The sequence below is a fragment of the Protopterus annectens genome, chromosome 1.part1, assembly GCF_019279795.1.
Source record: "Protopterus annectens isolate FY-2018-M chromosome 1.part1, PAN1.0, whole genome shotgun sequence".
Lineage (NCBI taxonomy): Eukaryota > Metazoa > Chordata > Ceratodontiformes > Protopteridae > Protopterus > Protopterus annectens.
Genome location: NC_056726.1, coordinates 677,118,452 through 677,143,742, shown reverse-complemented (window position 1 = coordinate 677,143,742; position 25,291 = coordinate 677,118,452).

The window sequence follows — 25,291 nt, the reverse complement described above, 5'->3', positions numbered from 1 at the left end:
TTATGGCATGATTATGTTACTTACAAACAGATTACTATCCAATACCCAACATGGGTTCTGACCCTTCCATAGCACCTCCTCTGCCCTTATGACCTTCACTGACATAGTCAACCACCACAGAAATAATGGCAAATTTGCCTCTGTTTTTTTTTTTTTTTTTGACCTCTCTAAAGCTTTGATATGGTTTCTCACAGCAAGCTCTTAAATGTACTTACTGAACTGAGGTTAAGCCAGTCTACACTGTCCTGGTTCAAAGACCATCTAGCAGGCTATCAGCAAGCAATTCAATGGAAACAAACCCTTTCTTCTCTACTAGCCATCACCATAGGAGTTCCCCTAGGCTCTAGCCTTGTCACCCTCCTATTTACTCCCTTTACTAACAATCTCTATACATCAACCCTTCATATATCTCTTGTACAGCACACCAATGGTTCTACACTGATATGTGCAGCTTCTTCTCTACACCATCTACAATCAATAACTCAGCAATCCTTTACTGCAGTTGAAGCTTGGCTAACTAATTCTTAACTTATTTGAAACCCCAACAAAACCAACCTTATGCTTTTCTACCCCACTAGAAACACTACCTTTACCCCCTCCTTCAGCATTTCATCAATAAATAACACAATTATCTCTCTTATACAAAACACAAAACTTTTACATGCAGAAATGGACAGTAGTTTGAAATTTGAGATCCCTATTTCCCAAACCATTAAGAAAGTACACAAAAACTAAGTACACTTTACAGAAATCTAAAATATTTCACAAATACAAAAACTACTATAGCTAGAACACATCTCTATTTACCAGTGGCAACTTGTCCCATCGTACTACAGAACTACAGCCCCCCCCCCCACCAAGAAAGAAAAATTAGCATATTTTAAAAAGTAAAATATAATTATTCTAAGCTGGCTGCACTTCGCTGCAAGTCCACTGATTTGTTAAAATCCCGGAACTCGAACTGCGCATGTTCGCTGAGTTCTGGGTTAAAAAAAAAATAGTTTCTGTAAATCCAGACTGCTGTAAAAGCAGTCCAGATTAAGGAGCGAAGGCATCAGTGTAATGCCCAGAAATCTATGTGGTTTGTAACTGCATAGAAGTGGAAGGGGCTTGGACTGCCACGTCCACAGTCACGTACGTGACGTGGATGGGCTGAATGTCTACTGATTGGTTCTTGCTCACTTCCCGGGCATTTTGTGCTGGGAAAAGAGTGAGAAACAATCTGTAGCAGACACTTGACCTGTTTGGCTTACATGATTAGCATTGCAAATACAGAAATCATTCAAATCAATCATCCTAACTTCGTTGGGCAGTGAAAGGCATTAAGCTGAGCTGATAGCTGACTGAGACAACGATCATTGTGAGCAAACAAGTAAGTGTGTCTCTCTTGCACAGTTAACTCTGTTATCTCCTCTTCCTTTCCACTAAACCGATCACCAAAAAAGTAGCAGAGTCTTTCCACATAGCTGTAAATTTACTTCAAGTTCTTGCTCTAGCTGAAATTGTAATTTTTGTCATAGTTTCCCGATTTGTGCACCGGATTACTTGTGGAAAACGTAGGCAGGCTTCTTTCATAAAGTGACATGCTATGCTACTTAAGTGTTTTTATGCATATTATTTTCACCTTCTGCAGCTTAACCTTCACTGTTACATTAGTCTTTTGAGGCAGAAATAAAATATTTTGTTTGTGGTACAGAAAGTGAGAGACCACTAGACTTACTACTGCTATTTATTCTCCTGCACCATTTACAGTCTCTCTCTCTCTCTCTGTATATATATATATATATATATATATATATATATATATATATATATATATATGTGTGTGTGTGTGTGTGTGTGTGTGTGTGTGTGTGTGTGTGTGTGTGTGTGTGTGTGTGTGTGTGTGTGCATGTGTGTGTGTGTGTGTATATATATATATATATATATATATATATATATATATATATATATATATATATATACAAGCACAAGATACAGGGTTTGAGTCTCACAAGGGATAATTGCCTAGGCTTAAAAAAATGACTAGCAAGGGCAGTTAGCCTAGTACTTATATACACTTTACACACTCTTCTGCTGCATCCTTCTTTTTAGAGAGAAGAATGATAAAAAAATTGCATATGGAGGCAAAGAGCCTGTGTGTGTGTGTGTGTGTGTGTGTGTGTGTGTGTGTGTGTGTGTGTGTGTGTGTGTGTGTGTGTGTGTGTGTAAAGATTTTCACAGAATATCCAGATTTTTGCATCACAGTTTTGGTCTGTTTTTCATAAAATTGTGTTTTTCTGCCAAATTAGTGGCAAATCATTAAAGATTGAAGTTAGAAAATAATGATAGACGTTTAAGTTTCAGATTTCTTACCCTTCAGAAAATTCATTCTAATGCAAGACCTACTATTTTATTAACTTTCTAAGTTTATAAGAGCAATATTTAAAAATTGTCATTATTTCTGGGCTTTTGTCCCACTTTTATTTATGGCTTTGTCCAGATTTCTTGCTCTGAGGTTGAGAGTATGATAAATGTGTCAGGGCCATCACCGTCAGCCAGATACTTTTCAAATTGTGACATACTTGTTGTACCCCGCTCCCCCATGTAGTTACTTTGAATGTATCCAAGCAAGGCAAGGAGCCATTATGTAGTGTAAGTGTGCAGATAGAGTATCCCCACATCCAAGGTAGACACAAGTACCATCATGGCTTTTCATCTGTCCTTGATTTTGCAGAATGTTCTAGTTTTCTGTCATATTTTTATACTGTTGATTTATGCTTCTTCTTATTCAGAAAAATGCATGTTGTTGCAGTGCCTGTTGCTCTGTCTTTAAGTAGCAATGCTTTAATGACCATCACGTAAGCTTGTCAGAGAATGTAAGATGCAAGTAAGCTTTAATACGTATAGTTCACCACACAGTAAGAAATAATATCCAAAAAACGACTCAGCCAGTAAATCCAAAGATTTATTTTCGTAGTACTAAAAATTGACTTCTCCAGCGCCTTGGCAAAAGCCTTTAACAGAGTATAACAATACCATTTCTCATTCCTTTTTATATAGTAAAAACAATACTAATAAAACAATTAAAAAACAATTAATTATATGAGCCATTTCCAATTAAACTCTCTATTTAACCCCTTAGGGTGTAAAGTGTCAAATTTTAAAATGAAAAGTGCTTCTTTCCATTGCAATTAATTTTTTAGGCACATACTTTTTTCACAATATACTTTTTCCAAAACTGTGCCTGTTAATTTATTTCCATCACTATTATGATACTTTTTAAAGTGTAAGCCTAAAGGGCTTTCCACTTTTTCATTTCTAATATTTCTCAAATATTCTAAAAATCTAACGTGAAAACTTTGTTTAGATTCCCCTACATAAAATAAATTGCACGCACATTTAAGCACATAAATAATTCCTTCTGTTGTACAACTATAACTATCATTCAAATTAAATTTCTGTCCATTTATTCTATCAAAGAAATTGACTGTGTGGCTACATATACTAGTGTCCACATGCTTTAAAGCCAAAATTTAATATAGGTTTACTCAAGCTTATGACAGGAAACATAAACTGGGCATGCACTAACATATCCTTAATGCTTTTCCCCCATTTATATGACACCATAGGTCTTTGAGGTAATAACTTTCCCAAAAGGGGATCTTGTGTCTAATAATTCCAATAAGACATAATTATTTTGACCAATTTCTCTGTATATACCCCATAGGTAGTCACAAAAAATATTTTATCTACTTGCTCATTGTTTATATTCTTATCTGGTCTACCGCTATACTCCGCCAACTTACTAGTATGGCTTTTTAGCCTAAGGATCTTGTTAGCTTGCTCTACACATTCTATACTATAACCTCTTTGCATAAATTTATTACAAATTTGTTCAAGTTTGTTTTTCTTTTTGATTTATATCACTAGTCAATCTTGAGATATATAATAATTCATTATAAGGAAGTGCTGATATTAAGTGTGGTGGGTGGCAGCTAGTCCCATATATAAAATTATTTACTCCCTCAAATTTATAATGGACTGAAGTCACCACCTTATTATCTTCTATTTCCAAGTTTACATCTAAGAATGTCACTTTCACTCCACACTGAGCACCATCAGATTTTATTCCAAAATCATTATAATCTAATTCCTGAATGAAATTATTAACATCAGAACTGCCACCTTCACATAGAAATATTAAATCATCTATGTAACGGTAGTATTCTACCACATAATTTCTAAAAAAAACACATTTTATACAAAAATTCTACTTCAAAATGACCCATGAATAAATTTGCATACATTGGAGCAAACACTGCTCCCATTGCTGTTCCCTTTATTTGTTGATATAAAGTATCATTGAATTCAAAATAATTATTTTTAAGACAAAACTTTACTAGATTAATTATATAATAAGTTAAGGGGGTATCTCCCAAATGAAACTTAAGAGCCTCAACACCTAACTCATGTGAGATATTTGTATACAAATTTTTAACATCTAATACTATCCAGTACCTATTTTTTGTTCCACTGAATTTTACTTATTTTCTCCAAGAAGTCAAAAGTGTCCCTGATATAAGAAGATAACTTCACAACTTTAGGTAATAGTTGTTCATGTAACACAATTCCTATATTGTGAAGAAAATAGTTACATGCAGACACTATTGGGCTACCTGGAGGGTTACATTTATTTTTATGTAACTTAGGAAGGCAATAAAATTCAGCCATTGAAGATTTATCTATAGAAAATTTCTTCTCTATACCATTCTTAGTGAAGTATCCCAACCTATACCCCCTATATATTAATTCATTATATGCTAATAAAGCTGTTTCATATTCCTTCCATACTGTAGTTCTATATACTTCATCATTATTTAAATTATCCATGCACATCTTATGGTACTGATCTGCAGTCATCACAACTAATTTATTGCCTTTATCTGAGGGCTTAAATATATTAGCATTTCTATCTCTCATAGCTTTCAATGCTTCCCATTCATTTTTAGTCAAATTGTATGAAAAATTATTCTTTTGTTTAAAGATATCTTGCATACAATAATTTACTACACTAGAAAAGTGTTTTACTGTTTCATTAGTGAAGGGAGGTATATAACTGCTTCTACTACTAATTTTATCAGTCAGCAGTAAACAATAAGCATTTATAATTTCATCACTTTCAAAGGAAGAATCACATGAAAAAAATTCCATAGATGCTGTTTCATTTAAAGAGCTATTCACTTCGGAGGAATTCATTATCTCTACGTTATTATCTTTATACTTTGAAAAGAAACATAATAAATGTAGTTTCCTTACTAATTTGAAAACATCTATTTTAAAAGAATGCATATTAGATATAACAGTTGGAACAAACTTAATGCCACAATTTAATACTGCTATTTCAGTATCAGAAAAATGGTGACCAGTTAGATTAAAGACATATTGTTCATTTAACTCACACTTAGTGTTATTAGTCTTTGAAAAATTAACACCATCTTTTTCTTTTCCCCTGTTGGTTTTGTTGTTGTTGTCTTCCCCACGTCGTATCTGTTTGTCCCCTCTTCTGACCTCTCTCACTTGTATTGGGTCTATTATGAAAATGTTCGTACAAATATTCACTGCTTTGGGCTAGGGGAAGTGAATGAAAGTCTACATTTTTATCTGACCATTCTCCTGAAGTTTCAGTCGCCTCTGACGAGGCGAACGAGATACCATGTTTATGAGATACCATGTTTTTTCCTTGCTGCTTTTTTGCCAAAAGACCCGCCCATAATCTTCTGATGATTTTTATTGGAAAACGCCATCTCATTAGCATATTCTCGAAAATCTCTCTGCAATTTGCGTATCTTCCTGTCAATCAAGATTTCCGTTTTGCTCAGTACTTTCTCATTAAGATCTTTTAACACAATCTCAAACCTAGGGACCGTGAGTGAATTACAAAGGTTTGAGCATAACTTAGCAATGTCATTTTTAATCTGTTTTTGTTTTAACAAGTCTCTTTCGACTAAAATAGCCACCTATTCTGTTGCGCAGCAATGTGCTGCCATGGCCCATCTTTTGGCAAACTGCACATCTTCTACATTTGTTTCATCAAAAGGTGTGGAAGGATTCTTATAAGCTCGTAGTCCCTCTGGAGTAATATTTAACTCCAAATATCTTTGTAAGCTAATGATATTATAATGTGTTGCATTTTCTTTAAAAAGTAAACTTTCAAGTCTATTAATTGTACCTTGTAATTCAGCTAAAATAGCTATAGTATAATTCTGTCCTATAGCCGAAAAAGGATTAACTGTCCACTTTTGACATCCATCCAGCAACACTTTATCCCAAATTTTTTGCGACTCACCAAACTGGGATCCAGATGCAGGATTCATATCTCTATCAGGCATATGTTCTCCCACCTGCAATATATTTTGTTCAAATGTTCTCTGAGTAGTTTCTCCCAGATCTTCTCGAAAAATTCTGGGAGTCTGGAAAGAAGGATCACTGGCCATAAAGACAATATAATTCACCACATAGTAAGAAATAATATCCAAAAAATGACTCAGCCAGTAAATCCAAAGATTTATTTTCGTAGTACTAAAAATTGACTTCTCCAGTGCCTCGGCAAAAGCCTTTAACAGAGTATAACAATACCATTTCTCATTCCTTTTTATATAGTAAAAACAATACTAATAAAACAATTAAAAAACAATTAATTATGGGAGCTATTTCCAATTAAGCTCACTATTTAACCCCTTAGGGTGTAAAGTGTCAAATTTTAAAATGAAAAGTGCTTCTTTCCATTGCAATTTATTTTTTAGGCACATACCTTTTTCACAATACACTTTTTTCCAAAACTGTGCCTGTTAATTTATTTCCATCACTATTATGATACTTTTTAAAGTGTAAGCCTAAAGGGCCTTCCACTTTTTCATTTCTAATATTTCTCAAGTGTTCTAAAAATCTAACGCAAAAACTTTGCTAAGATTCCCCTATATAAAATAAATTGCACTCAAAAACTAGGTACACTTTACAGAAATCTAAAATATTTCACAAATACAAAAACTACTATAGCTAGAATATGTCTCTATTTACCAGTGGCAGCTCGTCCCATCGGACTACAGGACTACAGCCCCCCCACCCAGCAAGAAAGAAAAATTAGCATATTTTAAAAAGTAAAATATAATTATTCTAAGCTGGCTGCACTTCGCTGCAAGTGCACTGATTTGCTAAAATCCCGGAACTCGAACTGCGCATGTTCGCCGAGTAGTGGGTTAAAAAAAATAGTTTCTATAAATCCAGACTGCTGTAAAAGCAGTTCAGATTAAGGAGCGAAGCATCAGTGTGATGCCCAGAAATCTATGTGGTTTGTAACTGCATAGACGTGGAAGGGGCTCGGACTGCCACGTCCTCAGTCACGTACGTGACGTGGATGGGCTGAATGTCTACTGATTGGTTCTTGTTCTCTTCCTGAGCATTTTGTGCTGGGAAAAGAGTGAGAAACAATCAGTAGCAGACACTTGACCTGTTTGGCTTACATGATTGGCATTACAAATACAGAAATAATTCAAATCAATCATCCTAACTTTGTTGGGCAGTGAAAGGCATTAAGCTGAGCTGACAGCTGACTGAGACAACGATCATTGTGAGCAAAAAAAGTAAGTGTGTCTCTCTTGCATAGTTAACTCTGTTATCTCCTCTTCCTTTACACTAAACCAATCACCAAAAAAGTAGCAGAGTCTTTCCACATAGCTGTAAATTTACTTCAAGTTCTTGCTCTAGCTGAAATTGAAATTTTTGTCATAGTTTCCCGATTTGTGCACAGGATTACTTGTGGAAAAGTTAGGCAGGCTTCTTTCATAAAGTGACATTCTATGCTACTTAGGTGTTTTTATGCATATTATTTTCACTTACTGCAGCTTAACCTCCACTGCTACATTAGTCTTTTGAGGCAAAAATAAAATATTTTGTTTGTGTTACAGAAAGTGATAGACCACTAGACTTACTACTGCTATTTATTCTCCTGCACCATTTACAGTCTCTCTCTCTTTCTCTCTCTGTATATATATATATATATATATATATATATATATATATATATATATATATATATATATATATATATATATATATATATATATTTATATATATATATATATATATTGTGTGTGTATGTGTGTGTGTGTGTGTATGTATATATATATATATATATATATATATATATATATATATATATATACATATATATATATATATATATATATATATATATATATATACAAACACAAGATACAGGGTTTGAGTCTCACAAGGGATAATTGGCTAGGCTTAAAAAAATGTCTAGCAAGGGCAGTTAGCCTAGTACTTATATACACTTTACACGCTCTTCTGCTGCATCCTTCTTTTTAGAGAGAAGAATGATAAAAAAATTGCATATGGAGGCAAAGAGCCTGTGTGTGTGTGTGTGTGTGTGTGTGTGTGTGTGTGTGTGTGTGTGTGTGTGTGTGTGTGTGTTTGCATGTACAGATTTTCACAGAATATCCAAATTTTTGCATCACAGTTTTGGTCTGTTTTTCATAAAATTGTGTTTTTCTGCCAAATTAGTGGCAAATCATTAAAGAATGAAGTTAGAAAATAATGATAGACGTTTAAGTTTCAGATTTCTTACCCTTCAGAAAATTCATACTAATGCAAGATCTACTATTTTATTAACTTTCTAAGTTTGTAAGAGCAATATTTAAAAATTGTCATTATTTCTAGGCCTTTGTCTTACTTTTATTTATGGCTTTATCCAGATTTCTTGCTCTGAGGTTGAAAGTATGATAAGGGCCATCACTGTCAGCCAGATACTTTTCAAATTGTGACATACTTGTTGTACCCCGCTCCCCCATGTAGTTACTTTGGATGTATCCAAGTAAGGCAAGGAGCCGTTATGCAGTGTAAGTGTGCAGATAGAGTATCCCCACATCCAAGGTAGACACAAGTACAGTCATGGCTTTTCATCTGTCCTTGATTTTGCAGAATGTTCTAGTTTTCTGTCATATTTTGATACTGTTGATTTATGCTTCTTCTTATTCAGAAAATGCATGTTGTTGCAGTGCCTGTTGCTCTGTCTTTAAGTAGAAATGCTTTAATGACCATCAAGTAAGCTTGTCAGAGCCTGTAAGATGCAAGTAAGCTTTAATATGTATACTATTAAAGAATTACCAACATTGAAAGCCGTTTTGTTATTGTCATGCAGAGAATATTTACATAACTAGATAATGTATAAGCCTTAGTTATTGAAATGCATATGACAGTATTGGTAATAAAGGACAGGATTACGGTACATTCAGAAGCTCATTGCATTTGTTAGAGACTTGAAGTCATCTTTGCAAGCTTTAACCGTAAACTAAACAGAATGCCAGTCTATTATGTGTGGTCCATAACTTGTGCAGTAATCCTTTAAACAATTTATCTTGAGCTTGTTTCCTGTTCATTTTATACTTTGATCATGTTTTCCCCATGAAACAAGTAGATAGTTGTTGTCAGGCAGCAGGTCTTTTTGGATAAGAAACATTTTTACAAGTTGGGGTATCACAGAGATTTCAGCATGTTACTTGATACTTTTATAAAGCTGAATATAAATTATAATTAGAACTGCAGTGCAAGGAGAAGTGGTTTGAACTGAGTGCTGCTTGTTTCTTTATACTTGATTTTGACTGGCATTCCAATAATGTATTTAAAAAGTAATTTCTTTTTTCATGCCTCACAGCCTTTTTGTTTCCATCTAGATATGAAGTAAGCTGTCATGTAGCCAATGCATTGAAATATATTTTTTCTTCCATACTTCATTTTGTCTTGCTTGGACTCTCATAATGACAGTTTGGCACACAGGTCAGCGTATTTAATTAAAGTTCCAGTTTTTGCACTTTCTAGCATAGCTCCACCCCTTCCCATTGGCTCCATCCATTCAGCTGTCTCCTGCAGCCCCCATTTGATTTGAAGCCACCAGCTGCCAGTGCTGTTTAAATCAAAAATAAATATAATTCAAGGCTAGTCAAACAGGACAATGCACTTGAGCTACTCTATGTTTAAATCACCATAGGTAAAATCCAATACCACTTCCTTGCAAGCTATAGGTCCCCCTCTAGGACTTAGGAAACCCATACCATGTATTTAAACTTATCAGAAACACTAACCTTCCAACAAATACCATATTCATGGGTGACTTTAATTACCCCACTATTAACTGGGAATCCCATACGACACCAAACATACATGCACAGAGATTCCTGGATTTTGTAAACACAAACTCCCTCGACCCGATAGTCAACACACTAACCAGGGGTGGAACCATACTGGATCTGGTACTCAGTAATATGGGAGAGTGCTGCATGCCCCATACTGTAGTGTTTCCCTGGTAAGGTCCTACCACAAAATTGTCTCCTTTGAAGTAAAAATAAAACCTGGACCCCCAGCCAAACCTGGAATATTCAGGAACTATTCTAAGGCTAACTTCCTGCTATTAAGTGAGAACCTGGCAAAATGTCAAGCCCCCGTAAACCCTGAGAATACTACTGCCTATGCAGAACTTTTCACAGAAAACCTGTATAAGCATGTTAATTGCTGCATAGAGGCAGCTGTACCCACCAAGAAGAAGTACAGAACTAACTCAAAAAAACAAGCCACACTGGTGGAATTACAACATCAATAGGCTGCATAACAGAAGGAAGACCATCATGGCAAAAATTATGAGGATCAGCACCCAGCAGGATAAAAGCACTCTCATCAAACTAAACAAACAACTCAGAGGACAAATAAAGTCTACCAAAGCCAAATTTGAGGTAAGTTTGGTCTTCCTGACCAAGGATACCCACAAAACATTATTTAGCTATTTCAGTAACCTCAAAGGCGATACACAATTGTGTGCAGAGCTCATTGTAAATTGAGCCACCTCTTGGCTGATAAATTCAGCTCCAAATATACCCCTGTCTCCCCCTCAATCTTTCCTCAGGAAATATCATAAAATATAACTCCCCCTACTATCAATAGGGAACAGGTCCTTAATGCTCTCTCTAAGACCAAGAACACTGCATCAATTGTCCCAGACAATATCCCAGCATGTCTTCTAAACAGCATGAAACATGACCTATCAGGGCCTCTGGAATTACTATTTAACTGTAGCCTCCAAACAGGCTTCATGCCCCATGAATGAAGAAAGGCAACAGTCAACCCTCTGCACAAAGGTGAGACATCTACAGACCCTGGAAACTACAGACCCATAAGTCTCACTAGTCTTATATGTAAAGTCATGGAAATAATTATCATGGAGAAAATCAATAGAGATATAGTAAACCTCCAGAAAGTGAAACCGACCCAGTTTGGTTTCGTCAAGTGCAGATCATTGCCTACTCAACCTGGTGGACTTCTTTGAGATACTCACCAAAGCAATAGATGAGGGCAAAATTGTTCACACTGCCTACCTTGACCTGGCCAAGGCATTTGACACAATACCCCACTCTGACATTTTTGACAACCACACGAGGTTAGGTACAAACCCATATGTCAACCGGTGGATAGCAAACTGGTTCACAGACAGGACCCAGGAAGTTAGAATTGTGGAATCCACCTCTACAAAGAGGCCAGTCACAAGTAGAGTCCCTCAGGAAGCAGTCCGTGTACCGCTCCTGTTTGGCATTTACTTCTCTGAAGGCAAAGCCAATGTCAGTGGTCTCTGGCTTACTAAATTTCCAGATGATTGAAAATTAGGAGCTGTCATTGAATCTCACAGACACAAATGTTCTCCAGGAGGGGCTGACGTGGACAAACAACTGGTGTCAGAGCCATGGACTAAAGCTAAATGCCAAGAAATGAATAAAAGTTTCCTTTGGGAAGTCATCCATACCTTGTAACTATCATATTGACAACACACCCTTTAGAGTTGACCCAGTAGTCAGGGACTTAGGGACACACATAGATAGTAATCTATCCTTTGACAATCATGTCACCATCAATGGAGAATAGTTGCATGACCACTGAATCATACAGCAATGCACTGTACAAACACGTACACAAATGCATGGATCTCACCATACCCAACAGAACCAAGAAGCTCTCCTCCAAAAAAAGGATGCCAATGTGGTGGTCCCCTGCCATAATTCGACAACAGAAGGAGGAAACTGATGCGGAATAAGGTGAAGTCCCAAGACTGGAAAAACTCCCTTATCAGCCTCAACAAAAATTTGAGATCCCTCATCAAATCCTCTAAAGCTAGCTATGAAAACAGGATTGCAGCAGATAGTAAAAACAACCACAAGGCCTTCTATAGTTATGTAAAGAATCTCCACGGCAATACCCATATTTGCTCTGAGCTACTGCATAATGGTACTTCCTATACTGAGCCAACAGATATTGCCAATATACTGGCTGACAGATTCACTGCCAACTTTATCCCCGCCCCCAAAGGACCAATCAAAATACCAGTAGATTGCCAGGCACCCAAATATTATTGCTGCACAAGTTAAAACAGCACTGCCCAATGCCAAGAATACAGCTTCTGTGGGACCTGACAATATCCCTGGCTGTGTTCCACATGAACTACAGAGTGAACTGGCACCTTACCTGTGTGCCCTGTTCAACCATAGCTTCACCTCAGGCTTTGTCCATACTGAATGGTGCACTGCTACAGTCAACCCTCTCCACAAAGGAGGAGCGATTACACACCCTGGGAACTATTACCCCATTAGCCTGATGAGTCTAATATGCAAAGCTATGGAACGCATCATCATGGACCTAATAAACAAGAATACAGAGAATCTCCAAACTCTGGATCCCACACAGTTTGGTTTTGTGAAGGGTAGATCATGCCTGCTCAACTTGTTGGACTTCTTTAAGTCAGTCACCAGAGGTGTGGATGTAGGCAAGGTGGTTCACACAGCCTACCTTGATCTGGCCAAGGCCTTTGATACCATTCCCCACTGAGGAATCACAGAAAAACTCACTAAGCTAGGCATCAACCCATATATCACTAGGTGGGTTTAAAACTGGCTCACAGATAGAACCCACAGTGTGAAAGTAGCTGACTCCAAGTCAGACTGCTGAGCAGTCAAGAGTGGAGTCCCACAGGGTTCGGTCTAGGGTCCTTTCCTGTTTGGTATCTACTTCTTTGAAGTCCAGGCCAACACAAAAGGACTCTGGTTGACAAAGTTCGCAGACAATTGCAAGTTGGGAGCTATTATTAACTCCCCAAGTTATGTTGACATCCTACAGAAAGGCCTCACTAGGACCAACGACTGGTGTCAGAACTATGGCCTTAAGCTCAATGCTAAAAAATGTGTCACAGCCCTTTGGGAAAAACCCAGTTCCCATGAATTACCACACTGATGGTAGTCCACTGAATACAGAAGGCATTATAAGAGATCTGGGAACACAGGTTGATAGCAATCTCTCTTTTGACCACCATATTGCCACTGTGGTCAGAAAGTGCTTTTGTGTGGCATATCTCATTACTAAGGGTTTTGCATCAGGGAGAAAGAGGTAATTGTCTCCCTCTACTCTTCTCTCATTAGGCCAGTCATCGAGTACAATGCCCCATTTGGCATGTACCTCACTAGACACCTGCAACAACTGGAGAGGCCACAAAAGTACCTCACAAAGAGGATCCTAGGCCTTAAACACTTGTCCTATATGGACAGACTCAAAAAACTCCAACTATTCTCTGTCTCATATCGCCTACTTAGAGGCAATCTCTGCTTGACTTACAAAGCCATGTCTGACCCAGCTCTGTTAGAAATGCTACATCTAAAGAAATCCCAGTCCTTCCACACCACATGCTCCAGAGACCTCTACCTCATTACCACAATCAAAAGAACATGGAGGGATAGGTTCATAACCCAGAGACTCCCCATGCTATGGAATAGACTTCTCATACATGTCAAACAAAGCACCTCACTGGCCCTCTTCAAGAGAAGTCTTGATGAATGGATGGGAAATAGAATATTCACCCCGAGGATCACTCCAGTGACTCTACTGGAAAGAGGCACTGGGAACTAAGGTTGGGTGGCATGATGCCAGGGTAATCCTATGGGCTAAGCTTGTAAAGGCTCCAGGGCCGTTAGCTTAGTACACACCTATGAACCTATGTGTCTGCAGTGGTGAGGAAATCATTCTATGTTGTGCAACTTATAAACAAAGGTATGGCATCTAAATCCAAAGAAGTAATCATTCCACTGCATTCAGCATTCATCAGACCTATCATTGAGTACAATGCCTCCTTTGGTATGTATCTAACCAGGCATACCCACCTACTGGAATGTCCACAGAGGTTCCTCACTAAAAGAATACAGGACATAAGTAAAATGCCCTATGCAGACTGTCTCAAGTCCCTATCCCTGTATTCTGTCTCCTACAGGCTTTTGAGGGGAGATCTATGCCTGGCATACTGGGCATTATCAGACTCCACTCTGATGGACCTCCTGCATAAACACAAAATAAATGGCACCAGAATTACCTGTTCTAAAGACTTAAACCTTGACTGTAATATACATTGGACCTGCTTGAGAGATAGGTTTGCATCCCAGAGACTACCGCATCTATGGAATAGGCTCCCCATCCATGTATAGCAGAGTGCCTCCCTAACCCAATTCAAGTGCAACTTGAACAATTGGATGGGAAACCAGAAATTCAACTCTGGTTTGGCACCTATGTCTCTAATGGACACTGGTAACCTGTAAATGATTCATCTCCCAGGCCCATGCTTACACTTATCAAGGGTATCAGAACATGTCAGAGATTTGGGATGCATGACTAGGCTTAAAAAGGCCCTTGTGGTCATTAGACTAGTAAACATCTGTGAATCTATGAAGATCTTATCTCAACTCTTCTATATGCATCACCAAATCTTGTAAACTTTAGGAAATCAGATTTAGACAAATTAGAATCCTGCTATAACAGAATTGCAAAATTTGCTACTGATGGCAACTTTTGGACACATCATTGCACTGCCCTGAAATAACTGAATTGGCTATAACACTTGGCTATAACACTCTCAGCTAATAACTTAGCAACAACTGTGCTTAGTACGTAAGATCCTGCACCAGCATGAAAAAAAGCCAGCACTTCAAAAATTATGAACTCCTTACTCTAACAAACGTGTACCTCACTCGAGTAGCAAATTCCTGTTAAATGTTACCAAAGCTATCAATAAATCAGGCAACTCCCTTTTCTCAAACTACACAGCTAATAGCCAACCAACAGAAATAACACCTATGCGGTGGTGCAGCGGTAGCGTTGTTGTCCCACAGCAAGAGGTTCTCCCGTTCGATTCTTGGCTGGAGTGTGGAGAGCGCCTTCTGTGTGGAGTCTGCATGTCCTCCCCGCGGTTGGGTGGGCATTCGAAAGAAATGCATAAATGAGCATGCCTTCATTGAAGGTTGAACATCGAGCTGGCATCTCAGCGTTCGTGAAAATCTAGTGCCAATCATTAGCGGACCGGAGTTCCGCTGTGGCGACCCCTAACCAGGAAAAGCCGAAAGACAACAACAACAACCAACTTATCTCACTTCAAAATAACTCTTAATTCTCACTTAACTAATACCTGGCTATGCTCCTTTATAAATCATTGATAAGAAAAGATTTCCAAAGCTATGTCCTATTTACTCTAAACATTCTTTCTCTAGATAATACTAGTGCTTCAGACAAATCAAATCACATCTCACCTTTCAACATACTTCTACCCATTATTATTACAATCTAAAGTGTGTATTCAAGGACTGTAAAACTATTCTCCTTTAGCTACAATTATGTTTCAATAGCTATACTGTATTGCCTCCTACTACAGGCTATCAGGGCTCTCAGTCAATATAGATATCTATGAAAATTGGTCACCCACAGATTCTTATTAATATTTACTGGTTTGCACTCTATAAGTCACTCATTTTCCTGATAGATTTATTACTTTTTTTTAAAGAATAATTCTCTCTGTTCCTGTACTAGACAATGTAACAATGTCATTAATAAAATATTTACATGAATGTGTTTTATCCAATGTTATATGTTTAACACAAATGTCAAGTGATGTATATGTAAACCTTGTATTTGCAATTATAATTATTGTTACATGTTAAATGTGAAGCTTTTCTCCCTGGGACTTCCCTGAAAAAAAGGATTTTGTTCAGTCAGACTTTCCCAGTAATCAAATGTAAAATAAAAAAAAATAAAATAAAACAAAAAATAAAATTAGCATAAATAAGTCAGTTTCAATCAGTCTTTAAACTTCTTTAATCTCTTACTATAAGTGTACTTATTCTATTCATTCTAGGCACTGTCACAAGTCTGACAAAAAACATGTGGGATGTGAACTAAAAATGTTTAACTTCAGAAGAAAAAGGGTTGTTAAAATGGAATTCTTTTTCAAACATGGACTGCACCAATGAAAGAACACTGAATGAGGTAAGCTTAGGGAATCTAGGAAGAAGTAGCTAATTGCAGGGGACTCTGAAGATATGTAAAGGCTGCCAGCCTAGCCAGGTAGAATTTTATAGATAATTCTGTAATTTGTAAATATTAATATAAGCCAAAGGCTTGTTCTCTTAAATAGAAGAAAATGGTGTTTAATATGGAACTGCAAAAATGTAACAACAGTGTACTCTGGTATAGGAAAGCTGATAAGTCAAGCATTGTATAATTGTGTGATCACAAAACCCAGAGCCGAGATGTCTGGCTGAAGGAATTATTGGTTTTGTTTTGAGAATAGAGTTAATTGCTAGAATTTGCATGTATAACGTACTTTATTGCTGTAGCTTTCTGACCAGGTGCAGGATTAAAAGGGCGGTTACACTCTGAGCTTCTCTTAGCCAGGGAAACAGAAAATAATGATGTAATCTGAAATAAGTCATTGGTACTGTGTTATCAATTTAAGGACAGAGAGACTCAGAGCATTTTGTGTTTGTCTTGAAAACATCCAACATCACCAGCACTCTGCCTATGCTCTATATGTAAGTTTATTTTAGAACTGTGTTTTCTCTTAGATATAGCTAGGAAATAGGAAGATTAGATTATTTTTTTCTGTATTGCTGTCAAAACCTTTCTACTGTATTATTTTAAGTATTTCTCTGTGATCTCTGAACTCTTGACTAGCACTGTGTAATAAGAAGTATTGTCTTGTGTTTTTATTATTAAATATTTTTAAACCTTTCAACTGTGGCTGTTTTATGTACAATAAGTTAAGTTCTAGAGTATATTGCATGTATATAGTGATACTGTCCAAGCCACCCCAAATAAGCCTTGCTGTTCAGTCACACTTACTAGTTGGATAGTAATACTGTACAGTAATAATTGGACACCCTTTAATAAGGGCCTTATTAGTAGCTGAAATTAGTGGGTGGTGACAGCTGGTACTACCTTTCAGACTGTGCAGAAAGGGGGAACAGCTGGAGAATCTTTGCCAGCCTTCCCCAGGAGTGTCTGTGTGTTTATATATAACTTATATCTCAAAGTGTGTGTGTGTGTGTGTGTGTGTGTGTGTGTGTGTGTGTGTGTGTGTGTGTGTGTGTGTGTGTGTGTGTGTGTGTGTGTGTGTGTGTGTGTGTGTGTGTGTGTGTGTGTGTGTGCGTGCATGCGTGCGTGCGTGTGTGTGTGCGTGTGTGTGTGTATGTGAGCTACTTGGGCAGGGACACAAAGCACTGGTTGGACAGAGAGGGTTGTGGAGGTTTTAGTTTGCCCAGTAAGCTGAGATCTGGACCTTATAGCTGTGCCAATGGGAAGTCTTATTGGAGATCTGGAGAGAAAGGGAGAAACCAACCCCAGACTGACTGTGATTTATGTGCGCTCTTAAGGGAAAATGTATTTTACTGTGTGTGTATTTGTTATCCTCCCCTATGTGGACACCCCTCACTGGTGTTAGTGGTTCGGATTGAGGCTCCTTCATTGCTGGGCCAGTGTACAGGCATCACAGGGATTATAAATGAATTCACATTGAGTGCAACAGAAAAGACTAATGTGCTGCTCTGATGAGTGTTTCAAGGATGGTAGATGTTGCTATTCCTACACCAGAATAAATTGGTTAATACAAAGCTGGGAGATGCCTACTAAATGATATGACTTTGATAAAAAAGAAAAGTGGTGGTGCTAATGTAGATTATAATACAGATGTCTCAGCAGGGTTCTTTTGACCTGCATAATATTGGATACTGCATCATACAGAGGTGCCACAATGGAAGAAGCCTAATTTCCCAGTGTACTTAGATGAAGAAGAGCAAAGAATAATGGGCTATCCAACTGTGATTGATGGAAGAAATCCCAGAGAATGTATTACTGGTCAGAGGGTGGAGAGAGAGAAGTGCCCGAGGGTAAAGGTTAAGTATATCCTCAATGGTACCCAGCTTTGACATTGCAGTAATGAATTGGTGAAAGCTATGTTATATAATTTCAAACAATCTGTGGTCCATAATGGAAGCTTCTAGCACTTTATTGATGATAACTTTATGACATGGAATTCCTACACCCTCATTTTCACAGAATACATCTACCACATCAACAATTCCACTAGTTTCCTTAGGTTCACTCTTCACGTTGAACCAACGGATCTTACCTTTCTTGATATTACTGGGTCCTATAAAATGTTAGCAAGAAAATATTCACCAGACTGTACCAAAATTCTAGTAGACCTAATTTCATAGGTTCATAGGTAGGTACTAGGCTATCTGCCTGAAGGCAGAATGTGTTGGCTTTTTGCCGCCCCTTAGATTAGTTCCCTGTGCCTATGTCCAGAAGAGCCACTGAAGTGATCCCTGAGGTAAACTTTCTGTTTCCCATCCACTCGTCAAGATTTCTTTTGAAGAGTGTTAGCGAGGAGCTCTGCCTGATGTATACTGGGATCTTGTTCCAAAGCATGGGAAGTCTCTGGGACAGGAATCTATCCATCCAGCGCATCCTATTTATTGTTGTGGTGAGGTTTAGATCCATAAAGCATGTGGCTCGCGGGGATAAGGTTTTCTTTAGATGGAGCATGTCCATCAATTCTGGGTTGGACATGGCCTTGTATGTCAGGCAGAAATCACCCCTGAGTAGGCAGTATGCAACTGAGTACAGCTGTAATTTCTTCAGTTGAGATGCATAGGGCATCTGTTTGAGGCCAGTGATCCTCTTGGTGAGGTACTTCTGTGGTCTTTCCAGCTGTTGCAGGTGTCTTGAAAGGTACATCCAAAATGGGGCGTTGTATTCTATGATGGGTCTGATGAGTGATGAGTAGAGGGGTACAATGACCTCTTTTGATCTGGATGCAGACCCTTTTGTGATTAGGTGGGCCATGTAGAAGGATTTTCTAACCACTTTGGCAATGTGATTATCAAAGTCGAGATTACTATCTACTTGGGTCCCCAGATCCCTTATTACGTCTTCCGTATTTAGGGGACTACCACCTATGTGGTAATTTATGGGTACTTTGTTTTTTCCAAAGGGGATGACTATGCACTTTTTAGCATTTAGCTTGAGGCCATGATTTTGACACCAGGTCTCCGTCTCAGTGAGACCCTTTTGGAGGATGTCTGTGTCAGCTGGAGAGTCAGTTATAGCCCCTAGTTTGCAGTTGTCTGCAAACTTGGTCAGCCATAGTCCTCCTGTGCTTGCCTGTACCTCTGAGAAGTATATGCCGAAAACAAGGGGTCCTAGGACTGAGCCCTGGGGAACTCCACTTGTAACTGATTTAGAGTTGAACCTAGCTCCCACAACTCTCACTAAGTGGGTTCTGTCCGTGAGCTAGTTGGCATCTCATCTTGTGAAGTAGGGGTTTATGTTCAGGCTGGTGAGCTTGTCTATAATACCAGAATGGGGAATGGTGTCGAAGGCCTTTGCAAGGTCTAGGTAGGCTGTGTGTACCACCTTTCCCTCATCTATAGCCTTGGTAACAGTCTCAAAGAAGTCCACCAGGTTCAGGAGGCATGATCTGCCCTTACCAAAGCCGAACTGGGTAAGGTCCAGTGTTTGGAGATTCCCAATTTCTCTGTTAATGAGTTCCATGGTGATGCACTCCATAGCCTTGCAGACTAAGCTAGTCAGACTTACTGGGTGATAGTTCCCGGGGTCTGTTGTGGCTCCTCCTTTGTGGAGTGGAATAACCGCTGCTGTGCACCACTCTATGGGTACGTAGCCTGTGGAGAGGCTGAGTTTGAACAGTGTGTTTAGGTGAGAGGTTAGTTCGTCTTTGAGCTCATGTAGGACACAGCCTGGGACACAGTCCAGTCCCATTAATGCTGTATTTTTGGCTTTGGAGAGGACTGTTTTAACCTGAGTGTCTGTGATTTCAGGGTCTCTACATTCTTCTGGTATGGTTATGGACCCTCTTGGGGGTGAGAGGGGGGTGAAGTTTATGCTGAACCTGTCTGCCAGCATGTTGGCGATATTGGTCGGTTCAGTGTATTTTGTGCCCTTCTGCACTAACTCTGAGCAGATCTCAGCATTGCCACTTAGATTCTTGACATAGCTAAAGAATTCCTTGTGGTCATCTTTGGAGTCCTTTGCAATTTTTCTTTCAAAGCTCGCATTGGATGATTTTATGAGGGATCATAGTTTCGTGCTGATACTGATCAAGGATGTCTTCCCTTCTTGGGATTTTACTCTTTTCTGTACTAGTTTCCTCCTTCTACTGTATAGCTTGTTTATGGCAGGAGTCCACCAGACTGGTTTCCTCTTATTAAGTAATGTGAAGTTTGCCTTTGAAAAGTTTTTCACGGTGGTTTTATTGTCCGGGGGTGGGGGCGGAATGTGGATATCCAAAGTGATTTGTTTATGGTCAGATCTAACCAGCAAGGGGTTGACCTTCAGTGTGGAACACTGGTTGCCCATGCTGGTGATGACCAGGTCCAAAATGTTGTCACCTCTGGTGGGAGTGTTGACCATTTGAACCAGGGCATTTGAGTTTATAAATTCTAAGAAATGTTGGGCAAGGGAGTTAGTACTTGAGTAGTTCTCCCAGTTAATGTTTGGATAATTGAAATCACCCAATATTAGGGTGTTTGGTAGGACCTTTATGTTTCCCAGTGTTTCCAGGAATGTAGAATGGGGGTCCTGGGACATGATGGGTGATCTGTAACAAGCTACAATTTGAATTGCAGTTTTGCCCATTGTTAGTTGCACGTGGATGATCTCTGAAGCATCGTGCTGTGCCACTAACCTGGTGGTGTGGGTATCCTTGATGAATATGGATATGCCCCCGTCTTTTGTATTTCGGTTTGGGTTCTGTGGCCGAAATGTATGGTATGAGTTGTAGCCTGGTAGTGCCGGGGTGCTCTCTGGAGCCTTAAACCAGGTTTCTGTTACTGCACATATATCGATTTTCTCCATACAGAGGAGTGCCTCGAGTGCATGCATTTTGAGGTTCAGACTTCTGGCATTGAGTAGCACTACCCTCAGTTTTTTGTTACTTGTGCTATTTATGACAGTAACTTCATAGTTATTTGCATGCCATAGGCAAATATACACTCCAACCAAACTATCATTAAGTTCATGAAGCAAAGGGTGGCCTGCTTTATCCCAGAAGTCAAACAATGGGTGTGAAGTACAGGTAATCTAATTAATGGCTCCTCTGATATAGGATAGTTACACAGAGCCACAAATCAGCAACATAATTATATTCTTCCTTAAAAAAGAGCAACAGCACCAGTAGGAGACACCATGGGCCACAATCTTTTGCCACAAGGCACAGAGGAACAGCAGGAACTCTGTGACTTCAGCAATTAACTCACTTGCAGTGGATTATTTAGTAAATATAAAATGGGGACAGAGAGACTATAGTCAAAACTGGAAGATCAGTGAGAACAATATATTCATACTTTGTAGACATGAAAGGAAGAAACCTCAGGAGTTTCACAAGTAGGACCCACTGGTTAATTTCTTTCACCTATAGGCACTGATCTGTGCACCATATAACACCAGGGGGTGTCCCACTCATAATTACAGCATGTAGAAATGTTGTGTGGCTGCTGAACATGTGCCTTTTGCAACCACCCTCAAGGTTTAGAGTACACTATTCCTATAAAATGCTGTGTACTCCATGCCTCCTTGTCAAGACAACAGTTGTAGTATTAGGCACAGCCCATATATGTACATTTTCAGAGGTACATACTGGGTCTTGTCTTTCTTCATATCATACTGAAGCATACTAAGGCTGCATGTGACTGCATCCATTAATGATTCATATGTCTTTGATGAGAGACACCTCAGTGGATATGCATTCATTGAATTTCCCATTTTGATCATCTTTGCATACTGGTCCACATATGCATTGCATTGCATCGTGCGTTCCTATACTGGATCATATTTACAGAAGTATTATTGAGTTACAGACACTGCACACAGAGCAGAAGGCATGTATTATGTTAGAAATTGCCTCACATATTTAACCAACTTTGTATGTGCTATACCACTGCTCAGTATAACTGATACACATGCTTCTCTGTTAGTTTACATGGGCCTTTCACCAAAGACACCTCTACTTCAGTGGCCAGGGAGTCAGCACTTGTAGTTAGCAGGCAGAATGTATTACTTATCCGATACCCACCCCCACAGTAGTGCTGCTTCTGTGTCCACTGATGTTGGTACTCACATGCATGCTATTGCAACACTACAGAGTCTTAGTGATAGAACTGCTATGGAAGCCCCATCTACAAAGAATGCTTGTGGTATGAGGGTGATTGCTACTGCTATTCTGGGATATCACACAGACCTTTTGTGGCACAGTCTCCAGCCCTAGGTTCATTAAGAATGCAGTGGACTGAAATTTAAATATGTGGCATATGACACTGACATGAAGTCTAAAAGAAAGCACAACTATCATCTCAGATTCCAGACTGCCATCTCAGAGCACTTATGGCACTTTGTCAACAGATTAGACAAATCACACCATAAAATGCATGACACCATCAGGTCCTTTCATGCCTTGCTTCAGATTATGCTTATTTATATTCAGGCAGAGGTGTCTCAGGCACATACCTTTGTGAAGTAAATGGCATAAAATATCCCCTTCAATGGTTGTGCCTGTGGTAATCCTATCACAGTCTGCAGTTCCTTCACCACACTCATGGCTGGCCATGCCTCCAAGGGTAGGTACATCCTCTACACAGGAGATACAATGTGCTGCCATACACACATCAGTAACTGTTCCTTGACAGGGGGCCTAATGTACCAGCCCTGACAGTATGGCTGGCCACCACATCTGCTCATAGGTGAGTAGGGGTTTAGCATCCCTGCTGCACCACTCTGCCATCTGTGAGATCATAGTAGAGCCTTGTGTAGAGCTGCATCATTTGGGGCAACTTAAGGTCCTAGCCAGTGTGTACCTGCAGTGCCTGTTGCACCCTGCATCAAGTGAATGGCTTGGGAAATGATGATAGCATGTTTGAGCCCCTGCTCCAATCACATATGTTATGCATGCTCACTTTATTATATATCTTTATCTTTGACTGGACCTATAAACATTTCTATTCTGTTATGGTTCTTAATGCAGGTCTAATTACTGCTGTGACTAGTTTTCCATATTTCATTACATCTCTGTATACTTATTCATACTTATTTGTTCAAGTTACTCCACTGGAGTTATTAATACATAATGTTTTCTTACATGCATTTCAAATTAGCTTATTCTGAATACCTGTACAAATATGGCATCCTGTATGTGCTGGTCTGTCATTAATACTTTACCTGTCCACCTTGTCATGGGGCTGGGGGTGGAACTGATATTTCTTCACCATTCTGACCATCGCTATCATACTCTTATTGTGTTTTCAAGGTCTCCAGATGTTCTTCATGTTTCACTGTTGCAGTCATTACATTTGGGTAATCTTCTGGCAGGTTGCCTTCAGTCAGCCTGAATTCCAAAGTCTTGGGTCCTGCGTCGGTTGTTGTCTTCTCTTCCATGACGTCAGGTCATCAGGGGTATAAAACGTGCAGCCGACGCCATTTTCTTTAGTCTTTCTTGCTGCGTGGTGCCCGAAGCAGAAGCATTTCAAAAGTGCCGGTCGGCCGACTACTGAAATATTCGAGTTTGAGTTTCAGAACTGAAGTCTTCACTAAAGCTAAGTACTCCATTGGGGAAACTTTTTTCTTGCTTTTTACCGATGTCAGAAAAAGTTAATAATTGTATTACTTGTGGGAAGCAAATACCTCATAAGGATTTCCATTTATACTGTATTCCTTGCCTAGGCCCTGATCACAGCGTGCCTGGCTGTCAGTTTTGTGCTAGATTTAACCAATGCACTATTAAGCGTCGGTATACTTTTGCATCAAAGTATTTTGGAAACAAATTTAACTACTCAGAAACATCGTTGTATAGCAATCCGACTACCGGAGTACATAAAAAATGCAAAGAAAAGGACAGAGAAAGGCAGTCGAGATCCATCTGATCATCACTATCATACTCTTATTGTGTTTTTAAGGGCTCCAGTTTCTTGCTATGCAGAATGCAACAGATTACGGATGTTTTGCATGCCTTCACTGGTGCACTCTTGAGTGTGCCTCCTGAGCTAGCTAGACAGTGAAAATGCATCTTCCCATGCTCAAATATGCATCTTCCCATGCTCAAAGGCATATTCTATGATGTTGCAGCCACGACAAAATGCATAGCTGTTTGACTCCTGTGCAGGTATCTGTGGGGAACATATGGATGTCAGCAACTATAGTTCAAGCAGGTACCTTCAGTTACCTAATAAACAATCATAGGATAGTTTTTTCCTCCAAATGAAATGTACAGTGCATGACATTGGCATGCCATAAATTGGCATCATCATTACACCAAGGGAAGTGAGCACACACATCCATGATGTAATCCCTGTGGCTCCATATCATCTAGTAGTTAATGGAGAATTATGCCTGTTGGCATATGCATGTGCACCATCTGTAGCAGGTATCCCTGTGGCTATATATTTGCCATCCATTGCACCAGTGATGCTTGGTAGGTGGCATATTGAGTGAATGGCTCACCTGACTGCTATCTCCCTGTTCATGACTGTGGACCTTATATAATGCTTTGCATGTGCCAGAAGGCAATACAGGAACTGTTGTGTGATGCAACTGTCAGATGCCTGTGCTATACATGTGATGTCAGCTCTAGGTCTTTGGAAAATGCCCTTGTCCAGGATGATAACAAATCCTGGTTTGGAAAGGTATAGGTCAGTGACTTCTGTTGTTTGTCACAGTCAGCAGAGCTTACCCAGCATGTAGCTTTGCATATGGAATATGCCCACCTGCTCTTTCCTAATAAAACTAGAGTACATAATCCATTGACTGTTGCATCATGTGGTGGAAGAATGATGATGCATAATTGCTTGACAGGCTCCCTGTGCTGTGTTAGCAT